Raw genomic sequence first — 12,060 nt, 5'->3', positions numbered from 1 at the left:
GACTTTTCATTTTTGCTGTCCGCACACAACTTTTTTTTAGCTGCGTTTTTGAGCTGAAAAAACAAATGGTCATGTCAATTCTTTTGTGTTTTAGGGTAAGTTCACACAGTGCGTTTTTCGCGGCGTTTTTGCGCAGTTTTCGGGTGCGTTTTTGCTCAGAAAACTGCATTACTTTGCTTCCCCAGCAAAGTCTATGAGTTTTCATTTTTGCTGTCTGCACACAGCGTTTTTTTTCAGCTGCGTTTTTGTGGTGCCACAAAAACGCAGCATGTCAATTATTCCCGTGTTTTTCACTGCGCTTTTCATCCATTGAGTGCAATGGGATGTTGAAAGACGCAATGAGAAACGCAAATAGCTGCGTTTTGGTGCGTTTCTAAGACCAAAAACGCAGCTATAAACGCAGGAGGTGGGTAGTAAAGTGACGTGTACAGGAAGAGGATTCCTTCTGTCAGTAAACACAGAAGCGTGAATCCTCCCGGTACAGTCACCGCCGCTTCCACCTCCTGTCCTGGGCATGTATGCTGCTGTGCGGCGCCATGTCTGGGCGGGAGGTGGAAGCGGCTGCGAAAACAAAAGTGAACAGTAGAAAAAAAAAAAAAAAAAAAAAAAGTTATACTCACCTGTCTGCAGACTCCCGGTGTTATGCCCGCTCCCAGATCCTCCTACCGGTACCGCCGCTCCAGGTGTGTGCAGTCTCCCCGGGTACGTTTGCCTGCAGGATGCAGGACCTGGCGATGGATCACCTGATGCAGTCACCTGACGCATCAGCTGATCGTAAGTCTCCGGCTGACGCCGGCGCCCAGCCGGTTATCAGCGAATGCGTCAGGAGACTTCATCCCTGATTACCGGCAGCTGCTGCAGCGATCGGACAGGATCAGACTCCCGCCCCATCGCTCCAGAAGCTGCCGGTAATCAGCACATAAGTATTTTTTTCTTTTTTTGCACCGAAGCATCAGCTGATTGTATAATCGGCTTTTATACAATCAGCTGATGTGTGATGTGATTCAGCCCCTAGAACCTGACACATCATCTGATCGCTTTGCCTTCCAGCAAACCGATCAGATGATATTGGATCCGGATTGGACGGCGCGGGACCCTTGACCCAGGATTACTGCGGAGGGGGGGGTTCTTTATTTCAATAAAGATGGAGTCACTAATTGTGTTGTGTTTTATTTCTAATAAAAATATTTTTCTGTGTGTTGTGTTTTTTTTTTTATCTTTACTAGAAATTCATGGTGGCCATGTCTAATATTGGCGTGACACCATGAATTTCGGGCTTAGGGCCAGCTATACAGCTAGCCCTAACCCCATTATTACCCAGCGAGACACCCGGCATCAGGGCAGCTGGAAGAGTTGGATACAGCGCCAGAAGATGGCGCTTCTATGAAAGCGCCATTTTCTGGGGTGGCTGCGGGACTGCAATTCACAGCGGGGGTGCCCAGAAAGCATGGGCACCCTGCACTGTGGATTCCAATCCCCAGCTGCCTAGTTGTACCCGGCTGGACTCAAAAATTGGGCGAAGCTCACGTCATTTTTTTATAAAAATTATTTCATGAAATTCATGAAATAATTAATAAAAAAAAAAAAAAAAAAGGGCTTCCCTATATTTTTGGTTCCCAGCCGGGTACAAATAGGCAGCTGGGGGTTGTGGGCAGCCTGTACCTGCCTGCTGTACCCAGCTAGCATACAAAAATATGGCGAAGCCCACGTCATTTATTTTGTTTGGGGGGGGCAAAGAAATCCTGCATACAGTCCTGGAAGGAGGATGCTGAGCCTTGTAGTTCGACAGCTGCTGTCTGCTCTCCTGCATACACTATTGGATGGAGGATGCTGAGCCTTGTAGGTCTGCTTCCCCTGACTCTCCCTCAAGCATACAGTCATGGATGGAGTATGCTGAGCCTTGTAGTTCTGCAGCTGCTGTCTGCTCTCCTGCATACACTATTGGATGGAATATGCTGAGCCTTGTAGCTCTGCAGCTGTCTGCTCTTCTGCATACACTAGTGGAGAATAAAGAACACATTGAAGAAGGAAATGACATCAGCCCTTTTTTTTTTGTTCACTGATAAAAAAAAACGCATAAAGACGCAGTGAGCAAAAATGCAGCAAAACGCAGCAAAAAAACGCACCAAATCGCGGCAAAACGCGTGTGTTTTTTGCCGCGTTTTTTTTACGCAGGTGCGTTTGTGCGGTTTTTGCCGCAAAAACGCACAAAAACACAGCGTCAAAAAAACGCAGTGTGTGAACCTAGCCTTACTGCGTTTTCCACCCATGCAGTGCATTGGAAAAATGCAGCAAAACGCAGGAGATCAAAAACGCTGCAAAACACAGCCAAAAACTCACCGAAACGCGGTAAAAAAACGCACAAAAACGCAGCATCAAAAAAACGCAGCGTGCACACATAGGCTATGTTCGCACACTGCGTCTTTTTGACGCTGCGTTTTTGGCCGCTAAAAACACACAAAAACGCACCTGCGTCGAAAAAACGCATCAAAAAATGCATGCGTTTTTGCCGCGATTTGGTGCGTTTTGGATCTCTGCGTTTTGCTGTGTTTTTCCAATGCATTGCATGGGGGGAAAAGGCAGAAAAACGCAGGAAAGAACTGACATGTCCATTTTTTTTTTTTAACAAAAACGCAGGTAAAAAAAACAGATGTGTGCGGACAGCAAAAATGAAAACTCATAGACTTTGCTGGGGAAGCAAAGTCCTGCAGTTTTGAGGCCAAAAACGCATCCGAAAAACGCGCAAAAACGCTGCGAAAAACGCACTGTGCGCACATAGCCTTAGCCTTAGAGCCCCCAAGCACAGTAGCCCCTAAATAGTACAAAAACCTCCACATCACTCACAAAACGCACTGTGCGCACATAGCCTTAGCCTTAGAGCCCCCAAGCACAGATTAAAATCATCCAAACCCACCAATGGCCTAATGGTATGGGAGAAGACTCCTTACTTTCCACTGACAGATGATAGGGATGAGAAGGATCGGCGCATTGGAATACCAAAGGCCAATCCTCATACTCAGAGAGCTATTGCCTGGGAGAATAGAGAGCACTTGGACTAGCTGATCATGCCTGTCAATGGGAGGGTGAGGAGGTCAGCTCAATGATTGTTGAGCCGACAGCTATCTAATGTGTATTAGGGCCCTAACCCTGGCAATCCACTGTTAGGATATGTTCACACTGAGTTTCTCGGAAAAATCTTTAGAGTGGATCATCACCTCTCAAAATATGGCTTCAAAAATTCTTGGAAAACTTTTCCAATTCGTTTCTATGGGAATCCAATTTACTGCTTATGGCTTTGTGCGCACTGGAAAAAACGGATTTTTGTGTACTCACCGTAAAATTGTTTTCTCTTTGCCATCATTGGGGGACACAGGACCATGGATGTTATGCTGCCTATCCATAGGAGGACACTAAGTAGATGCAAAAGCATAGCTCCTCCTCTGCAGTATACACCCCCTGGCCGGGCCAGGCAACCTCAGTTTTAGTACACAAGCAGGAGGAGAAAAACCAGTAAGAACTTCTCAACAGAGGAACATGAGAAAAGAAGATTCATAACAAAATCAGGTACTGAGAAAACCAAGGCCTGACAGGGCAACAGGGTGGGTGCTGTGTCCCCCAATAATGGCTAAAAGAAAACGATTTCACGGTGCGTACACAAAAATCCGTTTTTCTCTGACGCCTCATTGGGGGACACAGGACCATGGGACGTCCTAAAGCAGTCCATGGGTGGGAAAAATAAAAACAAGACAACGCAACCCAAGGACTAGGAACCAGTCCCAGACAGCCTGGAGCACCTACTGAGAGAGGTGCTCTACTGCCGTTTGCAGAATTTTCCTACCGAGATATGCCTCAGCTGAAACCTGGGTATGGACGCTGTAATGCTTTGAAAAAGTATGTAGGCTAGACCAGGTCGCAGCCTTACACATCTGTTCCACTGAAGCCTGATGCCGAATGGCCCACGAAGCGCCAACTGCTCGCGTGGAATGAGCCCGCAGCCCACTGGGAATGGGCTTAAGTTGCAAGCGGTAAACTTCCTGGATCGCAGAGCGAGCCAGAGTCGCCTTTGAAGCTGCCTGTCCCTTCTTAGGCCCCTCAGGAATGACGAACAAAGAGTCCGTTTTCCTAAAGGGGGCTGTCCTGGATATGTAATATCTGAGAGCTCTGACGAGGTCTAACGAATGCAGAGACCTTTCCACCCTATGAACTGGGTGTGGACAAAAGGAAGGCAGGACAATGTCCTCGTTCAAATGAAACGGGGTAGGAACCTTTGGAAGAAAATCCGGAAGGGGGCGCAGAACCACCTTGTCCTGGTGAAAGATCAAAAAAGGCTCACGGCAAGAAAATGCTGCCAGCTCCGAAACCCGTCTGATGGACGAAATTGCCACCAGGAATGTTACCTTCCAGGACAGAAGAGCAAGGGAGGATTCCTTGAGAGGTTCAAAGGGAGACCTCTGGAGACCGTCCAGAACGAGATTGAGGTCCCATGGGTCCAGTGGCCGCTTGTACGGGGGAACTAGATGGGAAACGCCCTGGAGGAAGGTCTTGACTTGCGGTTTTTGAGCCAGGCGGCATTGGTAGAAGACTGAGAGCGCTGAGATCTGCCCTTTAAGGGAACTGAGAGCCAACCCCGCTTGCAAGCCACACTGTAGAAAGTCGAGAATTCTGGGGATGGCCACAGGCATAGGCTGCACGTTAGTTTCCCTGCACCATGAAAGGAAGATTTTCCACGTACGGTGGTAAATGCGGGATGAAGCAGGCTTCCGGGCGCTGATCATGGTGGAAATAACCGGGGGGGAGAATCTCGCTCTTAATACCCAAGGCTCAATGGCCATGCCGTCAGCTTCAGGGCTTTGGAGTTCTGATGGGAAATGGGCCCTTGGGTCAGCAAGTCTGGGATGTCTGGAAGGCGCCACGGTACGTCTGCGAGCATTTGTACTAATTCGGCGTACCAGGCGCGCCTGGACCAGTCCGGTGCTATCAGTATCACCGGGACTGCCTCTGCCTTGATCTTCCTGATTACCCGCGGCAGCAGGGGTAGAAGTGGAAATATGTAAGGCAGGCGGAAGTGGTGGCAGGAGCAGACTAGAGCATCCGCGCCGATGGACTGCGGGTCGCGTGACCTGGCTATGAACGCGGGTACCTTTGCGTTCAACCTTGAGGCCATTAGATCCACGTCTGGTGTGCCCCAGCGAGTGCAGATGTGTAGAAACACTTCTGGGTGGAGAGACCATTCTCCGGCAGCCAGGCCTTGGCGACTTAGAAAGTCTGCTGCCCAGTTCTCTACCCCCGATATGTGTACCGCTGAAATCACTGGATTCGGCCCAGCTGAGGTTCTTCTGGGCCTCGAGATAAGCCGCTTTGCTGCGGGTGCCCCCCTGCCGATTGATATAGTCTACAGCTGTCGCATTGTCTGATTGGACTCGAATCTGACAACCCGCTAGCAGAGGGCAGAACGCCCTGAGCGCGAGGAAGATCACGCGGATTTCCAGGATGTTTATGGGTAGGGAAGACTCCTGGAGTGTCCAACGTCCTTGAGCAGTGTGGTGCCGGTACACTACTCCCCAGCCTAGGAGGCTGGCGTCCGTGGTCAGGACCAGCCAGTTTACTGGGAGAAAAGATCTCCCCTTTGATAGGGATGAGGACCGAAGCCACCAGCGGAGTGCGTACCTGACTGAAGGCGTCAGGTGAAGATGTCTGTCCAGGGAGAAGGGGCTCTTGTCCCAGGCCGCTAGAAGGGCTAGCTGCAGTGGGCAGAGGTGCAGTTGAGCAAAGGGTACTGCTTCCATAGCCGCCACCATCCTGCCGAGTACCTTCATGCTGAATCGAATGGAGCGAGACGGAGGACGTAGAAGGCAGCGTACCGCTCGTTGAAGAGCGAACGCATTGTCCTGAGGGAGAAGGATCAAGCCCCGACGGGTGTCCAGGGACATGGCCAGGAAGGTGATGGATCGTGATGGGATCGGGGATGATTTGTCTAGATTCACTAGCCACCCTAAGCGGGATAGTGTGTCCACAGTGATCTGTACGCTGGTTGAGCACTCGCGGAAGGAGGGGGCCTTGATGAGGAGGTCGTCCAAGTAAGGGAGAACAACTACTCCCCTGGCGTGAAGGACGCTCATGGCGGCCGCCATGACTTCGGTGAAGACTCTTGGTGCAGTGGCAAGGCCGAAGGGTAGAGCTACGAATTGAAAGTGGGAGTCCTGAATTGCGAAGCGGGGGAACTTTTGGTGATCTGGGGCGATGGGTATGTGCAGGTACGCGTCCTTGATGTCTATGGAGGCGAGGAATTCCCCTTCGACCATGGATGCAATAATGTACCTTAGGGACTCCATTCTGAATCTCCGTACATGCACATGTTTGTTTAGGTGTTTGAGGTCCAGGATAGGTCGAACTGACCCATCCTTTTTGGGGACCACAAAGAGGTTGGAATAAAAACCTCTGAACTTCTCGTCGTCCGGGACAGGTATTATCACTCCTGCTGTTTGGAGCGAGTGGATTGCTGAGAAAAAAGCTTTGTGTCGTTTGAGTCTTTGGGGGGTTTGAGAGAAAGAACCGACTCGGGAGTCGGGTCCGAAATTCTATGTGGTAACCGGAAAACACAAGGTCTCGCACCCATTTGTCGTCTGTGGCGGCAGCCCAGATGTGTTGAAAGAGCCGCAGTCGACCTCCTACAATGAGTGTGTCTTCCGGGGCGCCGAAGGAGTCATGAGGGGGGAAAACGTCGTGGACGAGTCTCCCTAGTCCTGGACTGTTTCGGTCTAGGCTGCCATGACGAAGTGGGTTTTGGGGAGACCTGAGAAGGTCGGTCCCTGCGTAGTCCGTGGCTGGTGGCGGGGACAGCACGGGATGTCGACCACCCAAATGAGTTCCGAAAGGAGCGGAACGAGGACTGTGGACGTCTGGTGAAGGTCGTCCTGGACTTCAAGCTGGGGGAGGGAGGTACTCGTTCCTCCCGTGGCGTCAGAAATGAGCTTGTCCAGATGATCGCCAAACAATCGGTTTGGAAAAAAGGGAAGGCCCGTGAGAGACTTCTTGGAGGCAGAGTCCGCTCGCCATTGTCGGAGCCAGAGAGCTCTACGGATGGCTATGGTATTTGAGGTGGCAAACGCTGCGCAGGTAGCAGCGTCCATGGAGGCCTGCATGAGGTACTGCGCCGCAGCGGCAATTTGAGCTGTTACCTCTGTGAAGGTATGAGTGAACTGGGATTCCTCAAGCGAAGTGTTAAGGGATTCTGCCCAGACCGAGATCGCCTTTGCGACCCACACAGAGGCAAAGGAGGGCGAGAGGGAGGAACCCGCAGCCTCAAAAGCAGAGCAGGCAAGGTGCTCCACCTGTCTGTCGGGTCCTTGATGGAGGAACCATCGGGTAAAGACAGGAGCGCTTTGTGGTAAGGCGGGAGACCGGGGGGTCGACCGAGGGTGGATCGGCCCAGCCCTTAGGGGCAGGTGAGGCAAAAGGGTACCGGGACTCCATGAGTTTTCGGTTACCGAAGCGCCTGTCAGGCTTCTCCCTTTGCTTTGTGAGGATATCCTGAAACTCTGGGTGATCAGCGAAAACCTTTCGGAGTTTTCTTGCCCTCTTAAAGGAGACCGCATGGTCAGTGGTAGTGGATGGGGGATCTTCCACATGCAGAGTTTGGTTGATTGCTGCTATAAGGGAGTCTCTATTGCAGTTTGATCATCTGGGGAGGCTGAAGCCAAGGAATCCTCTTGGTACAAACAGCATTCTCCCTCCTCCAGCTCTTCAGACGCCGTGGAGCGTGTTGGAGAGCCTGCCCTGTGTGCTCCCGAGGGAGAGCCCTGGGGGTCATGAGAGAGTGCTGGAGAAACCCGGCCGTGTGCTCTTTTCCTGATCCCTGCAACCGGTGAAGCATGTGCCCGGATTACCTCAGAAGGATCCTCCATAGGGGTATCCTCAGGCTGCGTTCCGTCCAGGGGCCCAGAAGGGTGTGGAGGACGACATTGCATAGCCAGAACCAGGTTCTGTGACAGTTTTTCCATGGATTGGGACAGAAACTGTGCCCATTCTGGTGGGCTGGGAGCCCTAGGCTCTGGGCTGACGGTTGCGGCGGTGGTGGCGGGGGGGTGGGGGGGGGTCTTGGGGGGCTATAGGGGCAAAGGAACCACAGAGAGAAGGGGTGTGTTTACGTGGTAGCTCAGCGTGGCAGGCAGTGCAGGCTGAGTAATAGAGTATGTGAGCCTTAGCGCTCTTAGTGCCCTTAGAATTCTGCATGTTCCTGATAGGAGTATGCCATGATGGGGAGCAATGGTCAGCAGAGCTACAAGTGAAGCAAGTACCTCACCAGAATCAGCCGATGGCCCTGCGTCCTCAGGAAGGAGTAAGCTCTGTGGAGATCTTCGCACGCTTTCCGGGAAGGGGGGGGGATTATCGCGGCCGCGGGGGGGCGGGGCTTAGCGCTAAAAGAGCGCCAAGAATAAGTCAGTGTGCCCCCCCTGCTGTCGGTAGCAAAAAAATGGCGGGAAGGGAGCTTCTGTGACATCTCCCTCCAGTCAGCACACAGCTTGTCACCGAAGGATAATCTCTGCCGGCTTTCTGCAATCAGAGCCGCAGCTAGAGCAAATAAACAGTGTGAGTTGCTGAGCCCTGAGCTCTTCCCCCCCCCCCCACCCCCTGCCACCGGTAAATTATATGCGCAGGAATTCTCTGCAAACAGCAAGGGACTCTCCCCCCCCTCCTCCTCCAGCCAGCAAGCCAGAGAAAAAATTAACCCTGTGTGTTCAGGATCCCTGGGGCTCCCCTCCTTGCAATCAGCAAGGGGCTTTCTGCACCGTCTTTTCTCCCTTTGTCTGGGAAACCAGTCAGGGGGGATCTCACCTTAAACACTGCCTCAGTCCAGGCAGTGGGAATAGCAGAGTCAGCCTGCTGTCCAGTCACACAGTGCAATGTTCAACTCAGAGCCTGCAAAGAGGGGCTGAGGAATTGTGCTTCTGCCCTGGGCTCTGGAAAAATCGGTGTCTGTGGGACCCGTCGTCCAGTGAGATGCAGCCCAGGATCCAGCGTCGCAGGAGGGGGGGTAAGTGGAGGCAGCACTCCGCGTTCCCGCCCGTTGATGGTATTGGGAGATCGGTCCCAAAAGGAAACCGTCGCCCTCAAAAAAATAACAAAACCTTGAAAGATGTGTCTCCTACAAACACTAAGCTAAAACTGAGGTTGCCTGGCCCGGCCAGGGGGTGTATACTGCAGAGGAGGAGCTATGCTTTTGCATCTACTTAGTGTCCTCCTATGGATAGGCAGCATAACACCCATGGTCCTGTGTCCCCCAATGAGGCATCAGAGAAATGGAATTTTCTCAAGAAAATTCCGCAGGCATTGAAAGATTACCGCACCCGCGGTAAAAAAACGCGGCAAACCGCACCCGAAAACCGCATGCGGTTTGCCGCGGTATTGTTCGCGGTTTTGCCGCATGCGGGTTGGTACATGTGCTTTAATGCATTCAATGCAATAAAGCACATTGAAAAAAAAGAAGGGAATTTTGTTTACTTACCGTAAATTCCTTTTCTTCTAGCTCCTATTGGGAGACCCAGACAATTGGGTGTATAGCTTCTGCCTCCGGAGGCCACACAAAGTATTACACTTAAAAAAGTGTAACCCCTCCCCTCTGCCTATACACCCTCCCGTGCATCACGGGCTCCTCAGTTTTGGTGCAAAAGCAGGAAGGAGGAAACTTATAAATTGGTCTAAGGTAAATTCAATCCGAAGGATGTTCGGAGAACTGAAACCATGAACCAAAAGAACAATTCAACATGAACAACATGTGTACACAAAAGAACAACAGCCCGAAGGGAACAGGGGCGGGTGCTGGGTCTCCCAATAGGAGCTAGAAGAAAAGGAATTTACGGTAAATAAACAAAATTCCCTTCTTCTTTGTCGCTCCATTGGGAGACCCAGACAATTGGGACGTCCAAAAGCAGTCCCTGGGTGGGTAAAGAATACCTCGATAAAAAGAGCCGAAAAACGGCCCCCTCTTACAGGTGGGCGACCGCCGCCTGAAGGACTCGCCTACCTAGGCTGGCATCTGCCAAAGCATAGGCATGCACCTGATAGTGTTTCGTGAAAGTGTGCAGACTCGACCAGGTAGCCGCCTGACACACCTGCTGAGCCGTAGCCTGGTGCCGCAATGCCCAGGATGCACCCACGGCTCTGGTAGAATGGGCCTTCAGCCCTGAAGGAATCGGAAGCCCAGAAGAACGGTAGGCTTCAAGAATCGGTTCCTTGATCCACCGAGCCAAGGTTGACTTGGAAGCCTGTGACCCCTTACGCTGGCCAGCGACAAGGACAAAGAGCGCATCCGAACGGCGCAGGGGCGCCGTGCGAGAAATGTAGAACCGGAGTGCTCTCACGAGATCTAACAAGTGCAAATCCTTTTCACATTGGTGAACTGGATGAGGGCAAAAGGAAGGTAAGGAGATATCCTGATTGAGATGAAAGGGGGATACCACCTTAGGGAGAAATTCCGGGACCGGACGCAGAACCACCTTATCCTGGTGAAACACCAGGAAGGGGGCTTTGCATGACAGCGCTGCTAGCTCAGACACTCTCCGAAGTGATGTGACTGCCACTAGGAAGGCCACCTTCTGCGAAAGGCGTGATAGAGAGACATCCCGCATCGGCTCGAAAGGTGGTTTCTGAAGAGCCGTTAGCACCCTGTTAAGATCCCAGGGTTCCAGCGGACGCTTGTAAGGTGGGACTATGTGGCAAACTCCCTGCAGGAACGTGCGGACCTGCGGAAGCCTGGATAGACGCTTTTGAAAAAACACGGAAAGCGCCGATACTTGTCCCTTGAGAGAGCCGAGAGACAAACCCTTATCCATTCCGGATTGAAGGAAAGAAAGAAAAGTGGGTAAGGCAAACGGCCAGGGGGTAAAACCCCGATCAGAGCACCAGGATAAGAAGATCCTCCAAGCCCTGTGATAGATCTTGGCGGACGTTGGTTTCCTGGCTTGTCTCATAGTGGCAATGACATCTTGAGATAACCCTGAGGACGCTAGGAGCCAGGACTCAATGGCCACACAGTCAGGTTGAGGGCCGCAGAATTCAGATGGAAAAATGGCCCTTGAGACAGCAAGTCTGGTCGGTCTGGGAGTGCCCACGGTTGACCCACCGTGAGGTGCCACAGATCCGGGTACCACGACCTCCTCGGCCAGTCTGGAGCGACGAGGATGGCGTGGCGGCAGTCGGACCTGATCTTGCGCAACACTCTGGGCAGCAGTGCCAGAGGAGGAAATACATAAGGCAGTCGAAACTGCGACCAATCCTGAACTAATGCGTCCGCCGCTAGAGCTCTGTGATCTTGAGACCGTGCCATGAATGCCGGGACTTTGTTGTTGTGCCGAGACGCCATGAGGTCGACGTCCGGCGTTCCCCAGCGGCAACCGATCTCTTGAAACACGTCCGGGTGAAGAGACCATTCCCCTGCGTCCATGCCCTGGCGACTGAGAAAGTCTGCTTCCCAGTTTTCTACGCCCGGGATGTGAACTGCGGAGATGGTGGAGGCTGTGGCTTCCGCCCACAGCAGAATTCGCCGAACTTCTTGGAAGGCCTGACGACTGCGTGTGCCGCCCTGGTGGTTGATGTACGCGACCGCCGTGGCATTGTCCGACTGTATGCGGATCTGTCTGCCCTCCAGCCACCGATGGAATGCCTTTAGGGCTAGATACACTGCCCTTATCTCCAGAACATTGATCTGAAGGGAGGACTCTGTCGGAGTCCAGGTTCCCTGAGCCCTGTGGTGGAGGAAGACCGCTCCCCACCCTGACAGACTCGCGTCCGTCGTGACCACAGCCCAGGATGGGGGCAGGAATGATTTTCCCTTCGACAAGGAAGTGGGAAGAAGCCACCACTGAAGAGAGGTTTTGGCTGCCAGTGAAAGAGACGTTCCTGTCTAGGGACGTCGACCTCCTGTCCCATTTGCGAAGAATGTCCCATTGAAGTGGACGCAGATGAAACTGCGCAAAGGAAACTGCCTCCATTGCTGCCACCATCTTCCCTAGGAAGTGCATGAGGCGCCTCAAGGGGTGTGACAGGGTCCGAAGGAAAGAG

At 52.3% G+C, this 12,060-nt stretch overlaps 1 protein-coding gene across 1 annotated transcript in view; it reads right to left on the bottom strand.

Moving 5' to 3' along the window:
- Positions 1 to 12,060, bottom strand: part of SRP68 (signal recognition particle 68) — a 124,826-nt gene that overhangs the window by 101,386 nt on the left and 11,380 nt on the right. The window lies entirely within an intron of this gene.

This window comes from Anomaloglossus baeobatrachus, chromosome 5 (assembly GCF_048569485.1).
Source record: "Anomaloglossus baeobatrachus isolate aAnoBae1 chromosome 5, aAnoBae1.hap1, whole genome shotgun sequence".
NCBI classification, from domain to species: Eukaryota; Metazoa; Chordata; class Amphibia; order Anura; family Aromobatidae; genus Anomaloglossus; species Anomaloglossus baeobatrachus.
Note: the sequence above shows the minus strand (reverse complement) of the source record. Positions and strands in the feature narration are given on the sequence as shown.